At 46.3% G+C, this 14891-nt stretch overlaps 4 non-coding genes and 22 pseudogenes across 4 annotated transcripts; all 26 read left to right on the top strand.

Annotated features, from left to right (window-relative positions):
• Window positions 1–156: 156 nt before the first annotated feature.
• On the top strand, window positions 157–275 carry LOC148249158 (5S ribosomal RNA; annotated as a pseudogene).
• A 236-nt stretch (window positions 276–511) lies between these two features.
• Window positions 512–629, top strand: LOC148249157 (5S ribosomal RNA; annotated as a pseudogene).
• A 531-nt stretch (window positions 630–1160) lies between these two features.
• Window positions 1161–1278, top strand: LOC148249156 (5S ribosomal RNA; annotated as a pseudogene).
• Window positions 1279–1482: 204 nt separating this feature from the next.
• On the top strand, window positions 1483–1601 carry LOC148249155 (5S ribosomal RNA; annotated as a pseudogene).
• A 207-nt stretch (window positions 1602–1808) lies between these two features.
• Window positions 1809–1927, top strand: LOC148249154 (5S ribosomal RNA; annotated as a pseudogene).
• Window positions 1928–2488: 561 nt separating this feature from the next.
• Window positions 2489–2607, top strand: LOC148249153 (5S ribosomal RNA). The gene has a single exon (XR_015814287.1). It is a non-coding gene; the product is annotated as a 5S ribosomal RNA (ribosomal RNA).
• A 558-nt stretch (window positions 2608–3165) lies between these two features.
• LOC148249152 (5S ribosomal RNA) lies at window positions 3166–3284 on the top strand (annotated as a pseudogene).
• Window positions 3285–3488: 204 nt separating this feature from the next.
• LOC148249151 (5S ribosomal RNA) lies at window positions 3489–3607 on the top strand (annotated as a pseudogene).
• A 563-nt stretch (window positions 3608–4170) lies between these two features.
• LOC148249150 (5S ribosomal RNA) lies at window positions 4171–4288 on the top strand (annotated as a pseudogene).
• Window positions 4289–5529: 1241 nt separating this feature from the next.
• Window positions 5530–5648, top strand: LOC148249149 (5S ribosomal RNA; annotated as a pseudogene).
• Window positions 5649–6532: 884 nt separating this feature from the next.
• Window positions 6533–6651, top strand: LOC148249148 (5S ribosomal RNA; annotated as a pseudogene).
• Window positions 6652–6860: 209 nt separating this feature from the next.
• LOC148249147 (5S ribosomal RNA) lies at window positions 6861–6979 on the top strand (annotated as a pseudogene).
• Window positions 6980–7539: 560 nt separating this feature from the next.
• Window positions 7540–7658, top strand: LOC148249146 (5S ribosomal RNA; annotated as a pseudogene).
• Window positions 7659–8216: 558 nt separating this feature from the next.
• LOC148249145 (5S ribosomal RNA) lies at window positions 8217–8335 on the top strand (annotated as a pseudogene).
• Window positions 8336–8542: 207 nt separating this feature from the next.
• Window positions 8543–8661, top strand: LOC148249144 (5S ribosomal RNA). Its single transcript, XR_015814979.1, has one exon. It is a non-coding gene; the product is annotated as a 5S ribosomal RNA (ribosomal RNA).
• A 560-nt stretch (window positions 8662–9221) lies between these two features.
• LOC148249143 (5S ribosomal RNA) lies at window positions 9222–9340 on the top strand (annotated as a pseudogene).
• A 209-nt stretch (window positions 9341–9549) lies between these two features.
• Window positions 9550–9668, top strand: LOC148249142 (5S ribosomal RNA; annotated as a pseudogene).
• Window positions 9669–10227: 559 nt separating this feature from the next.
• LOC148249141 (5S ribosomal RNA) lies at window positions 10228–10346 on the top strand (annotated as a pseudogene).
• A 205-nt stretch (window positions 10347–10551) lies between these two features.
• Window positions 10552–10670, top strand: LOC148249140 (5S ribosomal RNA). Its single transcript, XR_015815840.1, has one exon. It is a non-coding gene; the product is annotated as a 5S ribosomal RNA (ribosomal RNA).
• Window positions 10671–11231: 561 nt separating this feature from the next.
• On the top strand, window positions 11232–11349 carry LOC148249139 (5S ribosomal RNA; annotated as a pseudogene).
• Window positions 11350–11552: 203 nt separating this feature from the next.
• LOC148249138 (5S ribosomal RNA) lies at window positions 11553–11671 on the top strand (annotated as a pseudogene).
• Window positions 11672–11880: 209 nt separating this feature from the next.
• On the top strand, window positions 11881–11999 carry LOC148249137 (5S ribosomal RNA; annotated as a pseudogene).
• A 562-nt stretch (window positions 12000–12561) lies between these two features.
• Window positions 12562–12680, top strand: LOC148249136 (5S ribosomal RNA). Its single transcript, XR_015815278.1, has one exon. It is a non-coding gene; the product is annotated as a 5S ribosomal RNA (ribosomal RNA).
• A 560-nt stretch (window positions 12681–13240) lies between these two features.
• Window positions 13241–13358, top strand: LOC148249135 (5S ribosomal RNA; annotated as a pseudogene).
• A 205-nt stretch (window positions 13359–13563) lies between these two features.
• On the top strand, window positions 13564–13682 carry LOC148249134 (5S ribosomal RNA; annotated as a pseudogene).
• Window positions 13683–13888: 206 nt separating this feature from the next.
• LOC148249133 (5S ribosomal RNA) lies at window positions 13889–14007 on the top strand (annotated as a pseudogene).
• The last annotated feature ends 884 nt before the right edge of the window (window positions 14008–14891 follow it).

The following is a 14891-nucleotide window of genomic DNA, read 5'->3' as shown; positions in this document are numbered from 1 at the left end:
CCGCTGGTTTATACGCAAATGTGAGTCAAGAAGCAGGGGCATTTTAATCGATATTAGAACGAGAATGAGAGGTGAAGTGTGAACGCACAAGGAAACAAATGACGGGAGGGGGAAGAAAGGAGAAGGAGTGTATGTATTTGCAGCGCGAAATTAAACAGGTGCGATCATACCAGCACTAAAGCTCCGGATCCCATCAGAACTCCGCAGTTAAGTGTTCTTGGGCGAGTGTAGTACTCGGATGGGTGACCTCCTGCGAAGTCCTCATATTTCACCCATTTTCTTGGGAGGTCCTCGTGTTGCACCCATCTTTTTGCAGATTATTCTTTCGACGTTACGCGCGACTTGATTTATGGTCCGCAGATTTATTCGCAAATGTGAGTCACGGCACCGTCGCATTTTACTTAATATTAGAACGAGTACGGGAGGTGCAGTGCGCACGCACAAGGAAACAAATGACGGGATGAGTAAGAAAAGAGAATGAGTGTATGTATTTGAAGAGCAAAATTAAACAAGTGGCATCATACCAGCACTACTGCACTGGATCCCATCAGGACTCTGCAGTTAAGTGTGCTTGGGCGAGAGTAGTACTCAGATGGGTGACCTCTTGGGAAGTCCTCGTATTGCAACAATTTTTTTCAAATGGGTCGTTCAACGTTACGCGCGACTGGAACTATGGTCCGCTGGTTTATACCCAAATGTGAGTCAAGAATCAGGGGCATTTTAATCGATATTAGAACGAGAAGGAGAGGTGCAGTGTGAACGCACAAGGAAACAAATGATGGGAGAGGGGAGGGAAGAAGGAGTGTATGTATTTTCAGCACGAAATTAAACAGGTGAGGTCACACCAGCACAAATGCACCGGATCCCATCAGAACTTCGCAGTTAAGTGGGCTTTGGCGTAAGTAGTAAAATGATGGGTTACCTCCTGGGAAGTTCTCGTGTTGCACCCATTTTCTTTTTTTCAGATGTGCCGTTCGACGTTACGCGCGACTTTAATTATGGTCCGCAGATTTATTCGCAAATGTGAGTCACGGCGCCGTGGCATTTTACTTGATATTAGAACGAGTACGAGAGGTGCAGTGCGCACGCACAAGGAAACAAATGACAGGAGGAGGAAGAAAAGATTAGGAGTGTATGTATTTGAAGCGCAAAATTAAACAAGTGGCATCATACCGGCACTAATGTACTGGATCCCATCAGAACTCTGCAGTTAAGTGTGTTTGGACGAGAGTAGTACTCGGATGGGTGACCTCTTGAGAAGTCCTCGTATCGCAACAATTTTTTTTTAGATAGGTCGTTCGACATTACACGGGACTGGAACTATGGTCCGCTGGTTTATACGCAAATGTGAGTCAAGAATCAGGGGCATTTTAATCGATATTAGAACGAGAAGGAGAAGTGCAATGTGAACGCAAAAGGAAACAAATGATGGGAGGGCGGGAGGGAAAAATGAGTGTATGTATTTTCAGCACGAAATTAAACAGGTGCAGTCACACCAGCACAAATGCACCGGATCCCATCAGAACTCCGCAGTTAAGTGTGCTCTAGCGAAAGTAGTACAATGATGGGTTACCTCCTGGGAAGTTCTCGTGTTGCACTCATTTTTTTTTTCAGATGTGCCCTTCGACGTTACGCGCGACTTTAATTATATTCCGCAGATTTATTCGAAAATGTGAGTCACTGCGCCGTGGCATTTTACTTGATATTTATACGAGAACGAGAGGTGCAGTGCACATGCACAATGAAACAAATGACGGGAAGGGGAAGAAAGGAGAAGGAGTGTACGTATTTGCAGCGCGAAATTAAATAGGTGCCATCATACCAGCACTAATGCACCGTATCCCATCAGAACTTAGCAGTTAAGTGTGCTTGGGCGGGAGTAGTACTCGGATTGGTGACCTCCTGGGAAGTCCTCGTGTTGCACCCATTTTTTTTCAGATGGATCATTCGACGTTACGCGCGAATGCAATTATAAACCGCTGGTTCATTCGCAAAGGTGAGTCATGATGCCAGGGCATTTTGCTTGATATTAGAACAAGAAGGAGAGATGCAGAGTGCACGCACAAGGAAACAAATAATGGGAGATGGGATGGAGGGAGAAAGAGTGTATGTATTTGCAGCGCAGAATGAAACATGAGCAATCATACCAGCACCAATGCAACGGATTCTATCAGAACTCCGCAAGTTAAGGGTGCTTGGGCGAGAGTAGCACTAGGATGGGTGACCTCATGCGAAGTCCTTATATTTCACCTATTTTCTTAGGAAGTCCTCGTGTTGCACCCATTTTTTTGCAGATAATTCTTTCGACGTTACACGCGACTTGAATTATGGTCCTCAAGTTTATTCGCAAATGTGAGTCACGGCATCGTAGCATTTTACTTGATATTAGAACGAGCACGGGAGGTGCAGTGCGCACGCACAAGGAAACAAATGACGGGAGGGGGAAGAAAGGAGAAGGAATTTATGTATTTGCAGCGCAAAATTAAATTGGTGCGATCATACCAGCACTAATGCACCGGATCCCATCAGAACTACGCAGTTAAGTGTGCTTGGGCGAGAGTAGTACTCGGATGGGTGACCTCCTGGGAAGTCCTCGTGTCGCACCAATTTTTTTCAGATGGGTCGTTCGACGTTACGCGAGACTGGAACTAAGGTCCGCTGGTTTATACGCAAATGTGAGTCAAGAAGCAGGGGCATTTTAACCGATATTAGAAGGAGAAGAAGAGGTGCAGTGTGAACGCACAAGGAAACAATTGATGGGAGGGGGAGGGAAGGAGAAGGAGTGTATGTATTTTCAGCACGAAATGAAACAGGTGCGATCATACCAGCACTAATGCAACGGATTCTATCAGAACTCCGTAGGTAAGGGTGCTTTGGCGAGAGTAGTACTAGCATGGGTTACCTCCTGCGAAGTCCTTATATTTCACCCATTTTCTTAGGAAGTCCTCGTGTTCCACCCATTTTTTTGCAGATGATTCTTTCGACGATACGCGCGACTTGAATTATGGCCCTCAGGTTTATTCGCAAATGTGAGTTACGGCACCGTAGCATTTTAATTGATATTAGAACGAGCACGGGAGGTGCAGTGCGCACGCACAAGGAAACAAATGACGGGAGGGGTAAGAAAGGAGAAGGAGTTTATGTATTTGCAGCGCGGAATTAAACGGGTGCAATCATACCAGCACTAATGCACTGGATCCCATCAGAACTCTGCAGTTAAGTGTGCTTGGGCGAGAGTAGTACTCGGATTGGTGATCACCTGGGAAGTCCTCGTGTCGCACAAATTTTGTTTCAGACGGGTCGTTCGACGTTACGCGCGACTGGAACTATGGTCCGCTGGTTTATACGCAAATGTGAGTCAAGAATCAGGGGCATTTTAATCGATATTAGAACGAGAAGGAAAGGTGCAGTGTGAACGCACAAGGAAACAAATGATGGGAGGGGGGGAGGGAAGAAGGAGTGTATTTATTTTCAGATGGAAATTAAACAAGTGTGGTCACACCAGCATAAATGCACCGGATCCCATCAGAACTCCGCAGTTAAGTGTGCTTTGGCGAAAGTAGTACAATGATGGGTTACCTCCTGGGAAGTTTTCGTGTTGCACCCATTTTCTTTTTTTCAGATGTGCCGTTCGACGTTACGCGCGACTTGAATTATAGTCCGCAGAATTATTCGCAAATGTTTGTCACGGTGCCGTGGCATTTTACTTGATATTTGAAAGAGAACGAGAGGTGCAGTGCGCACGCACAAGGAAACAAATGACGGGAGGGGGAAGAAAGGAGAAGGAGTGTATGTATTTGCAGCGCGAAATGAAACAGGTGCGATTATACCAGCACTAATGCAACAGATTCTATCAGAACTCTGTAGGTAAGGGTGCTTGGGCGAGAGTAGTACTAGCATGGGTTACCTCCTGCGAAGTCCTTATATTTCACCCATTTTCTTGTGAAGTCCTCGTGTTGTACCCATTTTTTTGCAGATGATTCTTTCGACGTTACGCGCGATTTGAATTATGGTCCTCAGGTTTATTCGCAGATGTGAGTCACGGCACTGTAGTATTTTACTTGATATTAGAACGAGAACGGGAGGTGCAGTGCGCATGCACAAGGATACAAATGACGGGAGGGGGAAGAAAGGGGAATGAGTTTATGTATTTGTAGCGCAAAATTAAACAGGTGTGATCATACCAGCACTAATACACTGGATCCCATCAGAACTCCGTAGTGAAGTGTGCTTGGGCGAGATTAGTACTCGAATGGGTGACCTCCTTGAAGTCCTCGTGTCGCACTAATTTTTTTTTTCAGACGGGTCATTCGACGTTACGCGCGACTGGAACTAGGGTCCACTGGTTTATACGCAAATGTGAGTCAAGAAGCAGGGGCATTTTAATCGATATTAGAACGAGAAGGAGAGATGCAGAGTGCACGCACAAGGAAACAAATGACGGGAGGGGGGATGGAGGGAGAAAAAGTGTATGTATTAGCAGCGCAGAATGAAACATGAGCAATCATACCAGCACCAATGCAACGGATTCTATCAGAACTCCGCAAGTTAAGGGTGCTTGGGCGAGAGTAGCACTAGGATGGGTGACCTCATGCGAAGTCCTTATATTTCACCCATTTTCTTAGGAAGTCCTCGTGTTCCACCCATTTTTTTGCAGATGATTCTTTCGACGATACGCGCGACTTGAATTATGGTCCTCAGGTTTATTCGCAAATATAAGTCACGGCACCGTAGCATTTTACTTTATATTAGAAGGAGCACGGGAGGTGCAGTGCGTACGCACAAGGAAACAAATGACGGGAGGGGGAAGAAAGGAGAAGGAATTTATGTATTTGCAGCGCGGAATTAAACGGGTGCGATCATACCAGCACTAATGCATCTGATCCCGTCAGAACTCCGCAGTTAAGTGTGCTTTGACGAGAGTAGTACTCGGATTGATGAGCTCCTGGGAAGTCCTCGTGTCGCACCAATTTTTTTTCAGACGGGTCGTTCGACGTTACGCGCGACTGGAACTAGGGTCTGCTGGTTTATACGCAAATGTGAGTCAAGAAGCAGGGGCATTTTAATCGATATTAGAACGAGAAGGAGAGGTGCAGTGTGAACGCACAAGGAAACAATTGATGGGAGGGGGAAGGAAGGAGAAGGAGTGTATGTATTTTCAGCAAGAAATGAAACAGGTGCGATCATACCAGCACTAATGCAACGGATTCTATCAGAACTCCGTAGGTAAGGGTGCTTGGGCGAGAGTAGTACTAGCATGGGTTACCTCCTGCGAAGTCCTTATATTTTACCCATTTTCTTGTAAAGTCCTCGTGTTGCACCCATTTTTTTGCAGATGATTCTTTCGACGTTACGCGCGACTTGAATTATGGTCCTCAAGTTTATTCGCAAATGTGAGTCACGGCGCCGTGGCATTTTACTTGATATTAGAACGAGAACGGGAGGTGCAGTGCGCACGTACAAGGAAACAAATGACGGGAGGGGGAAGAAAGGGGAATGAGTTTATGTATTTGTAGCGCAAAATTAAACAGGTGTGATCATACCAGCACTAATGCACCGGATCCCATCAGAACTCTGCAGTTAAGTGTGCTTGGGCGAGAGTTGTGCCCGGATGGGTGACCTCCTGGGAATTCCTCGTGTCGCACTAATTTTTTTTTCAGACGGGTCGTTCGACGTTACGCGCGACTGGAACTAGGGTCCACTGGTTTATACGCAAATGTGAGTCAAGAAGCAGGGGCATTTTTATCGATATTAGAACGAGAAGGAGAGATACAGAGTGCACGCACAAGGAAACAAATGACGGGAGGTGGGATGGAAGGAGAAAGAGTGTATGTATTTGCAGTGCAGAATGAAACATGAGGGATCATACTAGCACTAATGCAACGGATTCTATCAGAACTCCGCAGTTAAGGGTGCTTGGGCGAGAAAAGTACTCGGATGGGAGACCTCCTGCGATGTCCTTATATTTCACCTATTTTCTTGGGAGGTCCTCGTGTTGCACCCATCTTTTTGCAGATGAATCTTTCGACGTTACGCGCGACTTGATTTATGGTCCGCAGGTTTATTCGCAAATGTGAGTCACAGCGTCGTGGCATTTTACTTGATATTAGAACGAGTACGGGAGGTGCAATGCGCACGCACAAGGAAACAAATGACGGGAGGAGGAACAAAAGAGAAGGAGTGTATGTATTTGAAGCGCAAAATTAAACAAGTGGCATCATACCAGCACTAATGCACTGGATCCCATCAAAACTCTGCAGTTAAGTGTGCTTGGGCGAGAGTAGTACTCGAATGGGTGAACTCTTGGGAAGTCCTCGTATCGCAACAATTTTTTTTCAGATGGGTCGTTCGACGTTACGCGTGACTAGAACTATGGTCTGCTGGTTTATACGCAAATGTGAGTCAAGAATCAAGGGCATTTTAATCAATATTAGAACGAGAAGGAGAGGTGCAGTGTGAACGCACAAGGAAACAAATGATGGGAGGGGGGGAGGGAAGAAGGAGTGTATGTATTTTCAGCACAAAATTAAACAGGTGCGGTCACACCAGCACAAATGCACCGGATCTCATCAGAACTCCGCAGTTAAGTGTGCTTTGGAGAAAGTAGTACAATGATGGGTTACCTCCTGGGAAGTTCTCGTGTTGTACCCATTTTCTTTTTTTCAGATGTGCCGTTCGACGTTACGCGCGACTTGAATTATTGTCCTCAGGTTTATTCGCAAATGTGAGTCACGGCGCCGTGGTATTTTACTTGATAGTAAAACGAGAACGGGAGGTGCAGTGCGCACGCAAAAGGAAACAAATGACGGGAGGGGAAAGAAAGGGGAATGAGTTTATGTATTTGCAGTGCGAAATTAAACAGGTGCGATCATACCAGCACTAATGCACCAGATCCCATCAGAACTTCGCAGTGAACTGTGCTTGGGCGAGATTAGTACTCGGATGGGTGACCTCCTGGGAAGTCTTCGTGTCGCACCAATTTTTTTCAGACGGGTCGTTCGACGTTACGCGCGACTGGAACTGGGGTCCGCTGGTTTATACGCAATTGTGAGTCAAGAAGAAGGGGCATTTTAATCGATATTAGAACGAGAATGAGAGATGCAGAGTGTACGCACAAGGAAACAAATGACGGAAGGGGGGATGGAGGGATAAAAAGTGTATGTATTTGCAGCGCATAATGAAACATGAGCGATCATACCAGCACCAATGCAACGGATTCTATCAGAACTCCGCAAGTTAAGGGTGCTTGGGCGAGAGTAGCACTAGGATGGGTGACCTCCTGCGAAGTCCTTATATTTCACCAATTTTCTTAGGAAGTCCTCGTGTTGCACCCATTTTTTTGCAGATGATTCTTTCGACGATACGCGCGACTTGAATTATTGTCCTCAGGTTTATTCGCAAATGTGAGTCACGGCACCGTAGCATTTTACTTGATATTAGAACGAGCACAGGAGGTGCAGTGCGCACGCACAAGGAAACAAATGACGGGAGGGGGAAGAAAGGAGAAGGAGTTTATGTATTTGCAGCGTGGAATTAAATGGGTGCGATCATACCAGCACTAATGCACCGGATCCCATCAGAACTTCGCAGTGAAGTGTGCTTGGGCGAGAAAAGTACTCGAATGGGTGACCTCCTGCGAAGTCCTTATATTTCAGCTATTTTCTTGGGAGGTCCTCGTGGTGCACCCATCTTTTTGCAGATGAATCTTTCGACGTTACGCGCGACTTTATTTATGGTCCGCAGGTTTATTCGCAAATGTGAGTCACAGCGTCGTGGCATTTTACTTGATATTAGAACGAGTACGGGAGGTGCAATGCACACGCACAAGGAAACAAATGACGGGAGGAGGAAGAAAAGAGAAGGAGTGTATGTATTTGAAGCGCAAAATTAAACAAGTGGCATCATACCAGCACTAATGCACTGGATCCCATCAGAACTCTGCACTTAAGTGTGCTTGGGCGAGAGTAGTACTCGAATGGGTGAACTCTTGGGAAGTCCTCGTATCGCAACAATTTTTTTTCAGATGGGTCGTTCGACGTTACGCGTGACTAGAACTATGGTCCGCTGGTTTATACGCAAATGTGATTCAAGAATCAAGGGCATTTTAATCGATATTAGAACGAGAAGGAGAGGTGCAGTGTGAACGCACAAGGAAACAAATGATGGGAGGGGGGGAGGGAAGATGGAGTGTATGTATTTTCAGCACAAAATTAAACAGGTGCGGTCACACCAGCACAAATGCACCGAATCCCATCAGAACTCCGCAGTTAAGTGTGCTTTGGAGAAAGTAGTACAATGATGGGTTACCTCCTGGGAAGTTCTCGTGTTGTACCCATTTTCTTTTTTCCAGATGTGCCGTTCGACGTTACGCGCGACTTGAATTATTGTCCTCAGGTTTATTCGCAAATGTGAGTCACGGCCCGTGGTATTTTACTTGATAGTAGAACGAGAACGGGAGGTGCAGTGCGCACGCAAAAGGAAACAAATGACGGGAGGGGGAAGAAAGGGGAATGGTTTATGTCTTTGCAGTGCGAAATTAAACAGGTGCGATCATACCAGCACTAATGCACCGGATCCCATCAGAACTTCGCAGTGAAGTGTGCTTGGGCGAGATTAGTACTCGGATGGGTGACCTCCTGGGAAGTCCTCGTGTCGCACCAATTTTTTTTCAGACGGGTCGTTCGACGTTACGCGCGACTGGAACTGGGGTCCGCTGGTTTATACGCAATTGTGAGTCAAGAAGAAGGGGCATTTTAATCGATATTAGAACGAGAATGAGAGATGCAGAGTGTACGCACAAGGAAACAAATGACGGAAGGGGGGATGGAGGGAGAAAAAGTGTATGTATTTGCAGCGCATAATGAAACATGAGCGATCATACCAGCACCAATGCAATGGATTCTATCAGAACTCCGCAAGTTAAGGGTGCTTGGGCGAGAGTAGCACTAGGATGGGTGACCTCCTGCGAAGTCCTTATATTTCACCCATTTTCTCAGGAAGTCCTCGTGTTGCACCCATTTTTTTGCAGATGATTCTTTCGATGATACGAGCGACTTGAATTATGGTCCTCAGGTTTATTCGCAAATGTGAGTCACGGCACCGTAGCATTTTACTTGATATTAGAACGAGAAGGAGAGGTGCAGTGCACACGCACAAGGAAACAAATGATGGGAGGGGGGGAGGGAAGAAGGAGTGTATGTATTTTCAGCACGAAATTAAACAGGTTCGGTCACACCAGCACAAATGCACCGGATCCCATCAGAACTCCGCAGTTAAGTGTGCTTTGGCGAAAGTAGTACAATGATGGGTTACCTCCTTGGAAGTTCTCGTGTTGCACCCATTTTCTTTTTTTCAGATGTGCCGTTCGACCTTACGCGCGACCTTAATTATGGTCCGTAGATTTATTCGCAAATGTGAGTCACGGCGCCGTGGCATTTTACTTGATATTTGAGCGAGAACGAGAGGTGTAGTGCGCACGCACAAGGAAACAAATGACGGGAGGGGGAATAAAGGAGAAGGAGTTTATGTATTTGCAGCGCGAAATTAAACAGGTTCGATCATACCAGCACTAATGCACCGGATCCCATCAGAACTCCGCAGTTAAGTGTGCTTGGGCGAGAGCAGTACTCGGATGGGTGACATCCTGAGAAGTCCTCGTGTCGCACTAATTTTTTTCCAGACGGGTCGTTCGACGTTACGCGCGACTAGAACTAGGGTCCGCTGGTTTATACGCAAATGTGAGTCAAGAAGCAGGGGCATTTTAATCGATATTAAAACGAGAATGAGAGATGCAGAGTGCACGCACAAGGAAACAATTGATGGGAGGGGGAGGGAAGGAGAAGGAGTGCATGTATTTTCAGCACGAAATGAAACAGGTGCGATCATACCAGCACTAATGCAACGGATTCTATCAGAACTCCGTAGGTAAGGGTGCTTGGGCGAGAGTAATACTAGCATGGGTTACCTCCTGCGAAGTCTTTGTATTTAACCCATTTTCTTCTGAAGTCCTCGTGTTGCACCCATTTTTTTGTAGATAATTCTTTCGACGTTACGCGCGACTTGAATTATGGTCCTCAGGTTTATTCGCAAATATGAGTCACGGCGCTGTAGCATTTCACTTGATATTAGAACGAGAACGGGAGGTGCAGTGCGCACGCACAAGGAAATAAATAACGGGTGGGGGAAGAAAGGGGAATGAGTTTATGTATTTGCAGCGCGAAATTAAACAGGTGCGATCATACTAGCACTAATGCACCGGATCCCATCAGAACTCCGCAGTTATGTGTGCTCGAGCGAGATTAGTACTCGGATGGGTGACCTCCTGGGAAGTCCTCGTGTCGCACCAATTATTTTTCAGACGGGTCGTTCGACGTTACGCGCGTCTGGAACTAGGGTCCGCTAGTTTATTCGCAAATGTGAGTCAAGAAGCAGGGGCATTTTAATCGATATTAGAACGAGAATGAGAGGTGAAGTGTGAACGCACATGGAAACAAATGACGGGCAGGAGAAGAAAGGAGAAGGAGTGTATGTATTTGCAGCGCGAAATTAAACAGGTGCGATCATACCAGCACTAAAGCTCCGGATCCCATCAGAACTCCGTAGTTAAGTGTGCTTGGGCGAGAGTAGTACTCGGATGGGTGACCACTTGCGAAGCCCTCGTGTTGCACCTATTTTTTTTTGGATGGGTTGTTCGACGTTAAGCGCGAATGGAATTATAAACCGCTGGTTCATTTGCAAAGGTGAGTCACGGTGCCGGGGCATATTACTTGATATTAGAATGAGAAAGAGAGATGCAGAGTGCACGCACAGGGAAACAAATGACAGGAGGGGGGATGGAAGAAGAAAGAGTGTATGTATTTGCAGTGCTGAATGAAACATGAGGGATCATACCAACACTAATGCAACGGATTCTATCAGAACTCCGCAGTTAAGGGTGCTTGGGCGTGAAAAGTACTCGGATGGGTGACCTCCTGCGAAGTCCTTATATTTCACCCATTTTCTTGGGAGGTCCTCGTGTTGCACCCATCTTTTTGCAGATGATTCTTTCGACGTTACGCGTGACTTGATTTATGGTCCACAGGTTTATTCGCAAATGTGAGTCACGGCGCCGCGACATTTTACTTGATATTAGAACGAGTACGGGAGGTGCAGTGTGCACGCACAAGGAAACAAATGACGGGAGGTGGAATAAAAGAGAAGGACTGTATGTATTTGAAGCGCAAAATTAAACAAGTGGCAACATACCAGCACTAATGCACTGGATCCCATCAGAACTCTGCAGTTAAGTATGCTTGGGCAAGAGTAGTACTCGGATGGGTGACCTCTTGGGAAGTTCTCGTATCGCAACAATTTTTTTGCAGATGGGTCGTTCGACATTACACGCGACTGGAACTATGGTCCGCTGGTTTATACGCAAATGTGAGTCAAGAATCAGGGGCATTTTAATCGATATTAGAACGAGAAGGAGAGGTGCAGTGTGAACGCACAAGGAAACAAATGATGGGAGGGGGGAGGGAAGAAGGAGTGTATGTATTTTCAGCACGAAATTAAACAGGTGTGGTCACACTAGCACAAATGCACCGCATCCCATCAGAACTCCGCAGTTAAGTGTGCTTTGGCGAAAGTAGTGCAATGATGGGTTACCTCATGGGAAGTTCTTGTGTTGCACCCATTTTCTTTTTTTCAAATTTGTCGTTCGACGTTACGCGCGACTTTAATTATGGTCCGCAGATTTATTCGCAAATGTGAGTCACGGCGCCGTAGCATTTTACTTGATATTTGAATGAGAACGAGAGGTGCAGTGCGCACGCACAAGGAAACAAATGACGGGAAGGGGAAGAAAGGATAAGGAGTTTACGTATTTGCAGCGCGAAATTAAACAGGTGCGATCATACCAGCACTAATGCACCGGATCCCATCAGAACTCCGCAGTTAAGTGTGCTTGGGCGAGAGTAGTACTCGGATTAGAGACCTTGTGGGAAGTCCTCGTGTCGCACTAATTTTTTTTTCAGACGGGTCGTTCGACGTTACGCGCGACTGGGACTAGGGTCCACTGGTTTATACGCAAATGTGAGTCAAGAAGCAGGGGCATTTTAGTCGATATTAGAACGAGAAAAAGAGATGCAGAGTGCACGCACAAGGAAACAAATGACGGGAGGGGGGGTGGAGGGAGAAAAAGTGTATGTATTTGCAGCGCAGAATGAAACATGAGCAATCATACCAGCATCAATGCAATGGATTCTATCAGAACTCTGCAAGTTAAGGGTGCTTGGGCGAGAGTAGCACTAGGATGGGTGACCTCCTGCGAAGTCCTTATATTTCACCCATTTTCTTAGGAAGTCCTCGTGTTGCACCCATTTTTTTGCAGATGATTCTTTCGACGATACGCGCGACTTGAATTATGGTCCTCAGTTTTATTCGCAAATGTGAGTTACGGCACCGTAGCATTTTACTTGATAATAGAACGAGCACGGGAGGTGCAGTGCGCACGCACAAGGAAATAAATGACGGGAGGGGCAAGAGAGGAGAAGGAGTTTATGTATTTGCAGCGCGAAATTAAATGGGTGTGATCATGCCAGCACTAATGCACCGGATCCCATCAGAACTCCGCAGTTAAGTGTGCTTGGGCGAGAGTAGTACCCGGATGGGTGACCTCCTGAGAAGTCCTCGTGTCGCACCATTTTTTTTTCAGACGGGTCGTTTGATGTTACGCTTGACTGGAACTAGGGTCTGCTGGTTTATACTCAAATGTGAGTCAAAAAACAAGGGCATTTTAATCGATATTAGAACGAGAAGGGGAGGTGCAGTGTGAACGCACAAGGAATCAATTGATGGGAGGGGGAGGGAAGGAGAAGGAGTGTATGTATTTTCAGCACGAAATTAAACAGGTGCGATCATACCAACACTAATGCAACGGATTCTATCAGAACTCCGTAGGTAAGGGTACTTGAGCGAGAGTAGTACTAACATGGGTTATCTCCTGCGAAGTCCTTATATTTCACCAATTTTCTTGTGAAGTCCTCGTGTCGCACCAATTTTTTTTTTCAGACGGGTCGTTCGACGTTACGCGCGTCTGGAACTAGGGTCCGCTGGTTTATACGCAAATGTGAGTTAAGAAGCAGGGGCATTTAATCGATATTAGAACGAGAATGAGAGGTGAAGTGTGAACGCACAAGAAAACAAATGACGGGAGGGGGAAGAAAGGTGAAGGAGTGTATGTATTTGCAGCGCGAAATTAAACAGGTGGGATCATACCAGAACTAAAGCCCCGGATCCCATCAGAACTCCGCAGTTAAGTGTGCTTGGCGAGATTAGTACTCGGATTGTTGACCTCCTGGGAAGTCCTCGTGTCGCACCAATTTTTTTTCAGACGGGTTGTTCGACGTTACGCGCGTCAGGAATTAGGGTCCGCTAGTTTATACGCAAATATGAGTCAAGAAGCAGGGGCATTTCAATCGATATTAGAACGAGAATGAGAGGTGAAGTGTGAACGCACAAGGAAACAAATGACGGGAGGGGGAAGAAAAGAGAAGGAGTGTATGTATATGCAGCGCGAAATTAAACAGGTGCGATTATACCAGCACTAAAGCTTCGGATCCCATCAGAACTCCGCAGTTAAGTGTGCTTTGGCGAGAGTAGTACTCGGATGGGTGACCACCTGGGAAGCCCTCGTGTTGCTCCTATTTTTTTTCGGATGGGTTGTTCGACGTTACGCGCGAATGGAATTATAAACCGCTGGTTCATTTGCAAAGGTGAGTCACGGTGCCGGGGCATATTACTTGATATTAGAACGAGAAAGAGAGATGCAGAGTGCATGCACAAGGAAACAAATGACGGGAGGGGGGATGGAAGGAGAAAGAGTTTATGTATTTGCAGCGCAAAATTAAACGGGTGCGATCATACCAGCACTAATGCACCGGATCCCATCAGAACTCCGCAGTTAAGTGTGCTTGGGCGAGAGTAGTACTCAGATGGGTGACCTCCTGGGAAGTCCTCGTGTAGTACTAATATTTTTTTCAGACGGGTCGTTCGACGTTACGCGCGACTGGAACTAGGGTCCATTGGTTTATACGCAAATGTGAGTCAAGAAGCATGGGCATTTTAATTGATATTAGAACGAGAAAGAGAGATGCAGAGTGCACGCACAAGGAAACAAATGACGGGAGGGGGGATGGAGGGAGAAAAAGTGTATGTATTTGCAACCCAGAATGAAACATGAGCAATCATACCAGCACCAATGCAACGGATTCTATCAGAACTCCGCATTTAAGGGTGCTTGGGCGAGAAAAAGTACTCGGATGGGTGACCTCCTGCGAAGTCCTTATATTTCACCCATTTTCTTGGGTGGTCCTCGTGTTGCACCCAATGTTTTACAGATGATTCTTTCGACGTTACACGCGACTTGAATTATGGTCCTCAGGTTTATTCGCAAATGTGAGTCACGGCGCTGTACCATTTTACTTGATATAAGAACGAGAACGGGAGGTGCAGTGCGCACGCACAAGGAAACAAATTACGGGAGGGGGAAGAAAGGAGAAGGAGTTTATGTATTTGCACCGCAAAATGAAACAGGTGCGATCATACCAGCACCAATGCAACGGATTCTATCAGAACTCCGCAGGTAAGGGTGTTTGGGCGAGAGTAGTACTAGCATGGGTTACCTCCTGCGAAGTCCTTATATTTCACCCATTTTCTTGTGAAGTCCTCGTGTTGCACCCATTTTTTTGCAGATGATTCTTTCGATGTTACACGCGACTTGAATTATGGTCCTCAGGTTTATTCGCAAATGTGAGTCACGGCACTGTTGCATTTTACTTGATATTAGAACGAGAACGGGAGGTGCAGTGCGCCCGCACAAGGAAACAAATGACGGGAGGGGGGAGAAAGGGGAA

Source organism: Carica papaya, chromosome 8 (assembly GCF_054855325.1).
Source record: "Carica papaya isolate Zhongbai chromosome 8, ASM5485532v1, whole genome shotgun sequence".
NCBI lineage: Eukaryota > Viridiplantae > Streptophyta > Magnoliopsida > Brassicales > Caricaceae > Carica > Carica papaya.
This window is presented reverse-complemented; position numbering and strand designations above follow the sequence as displayed.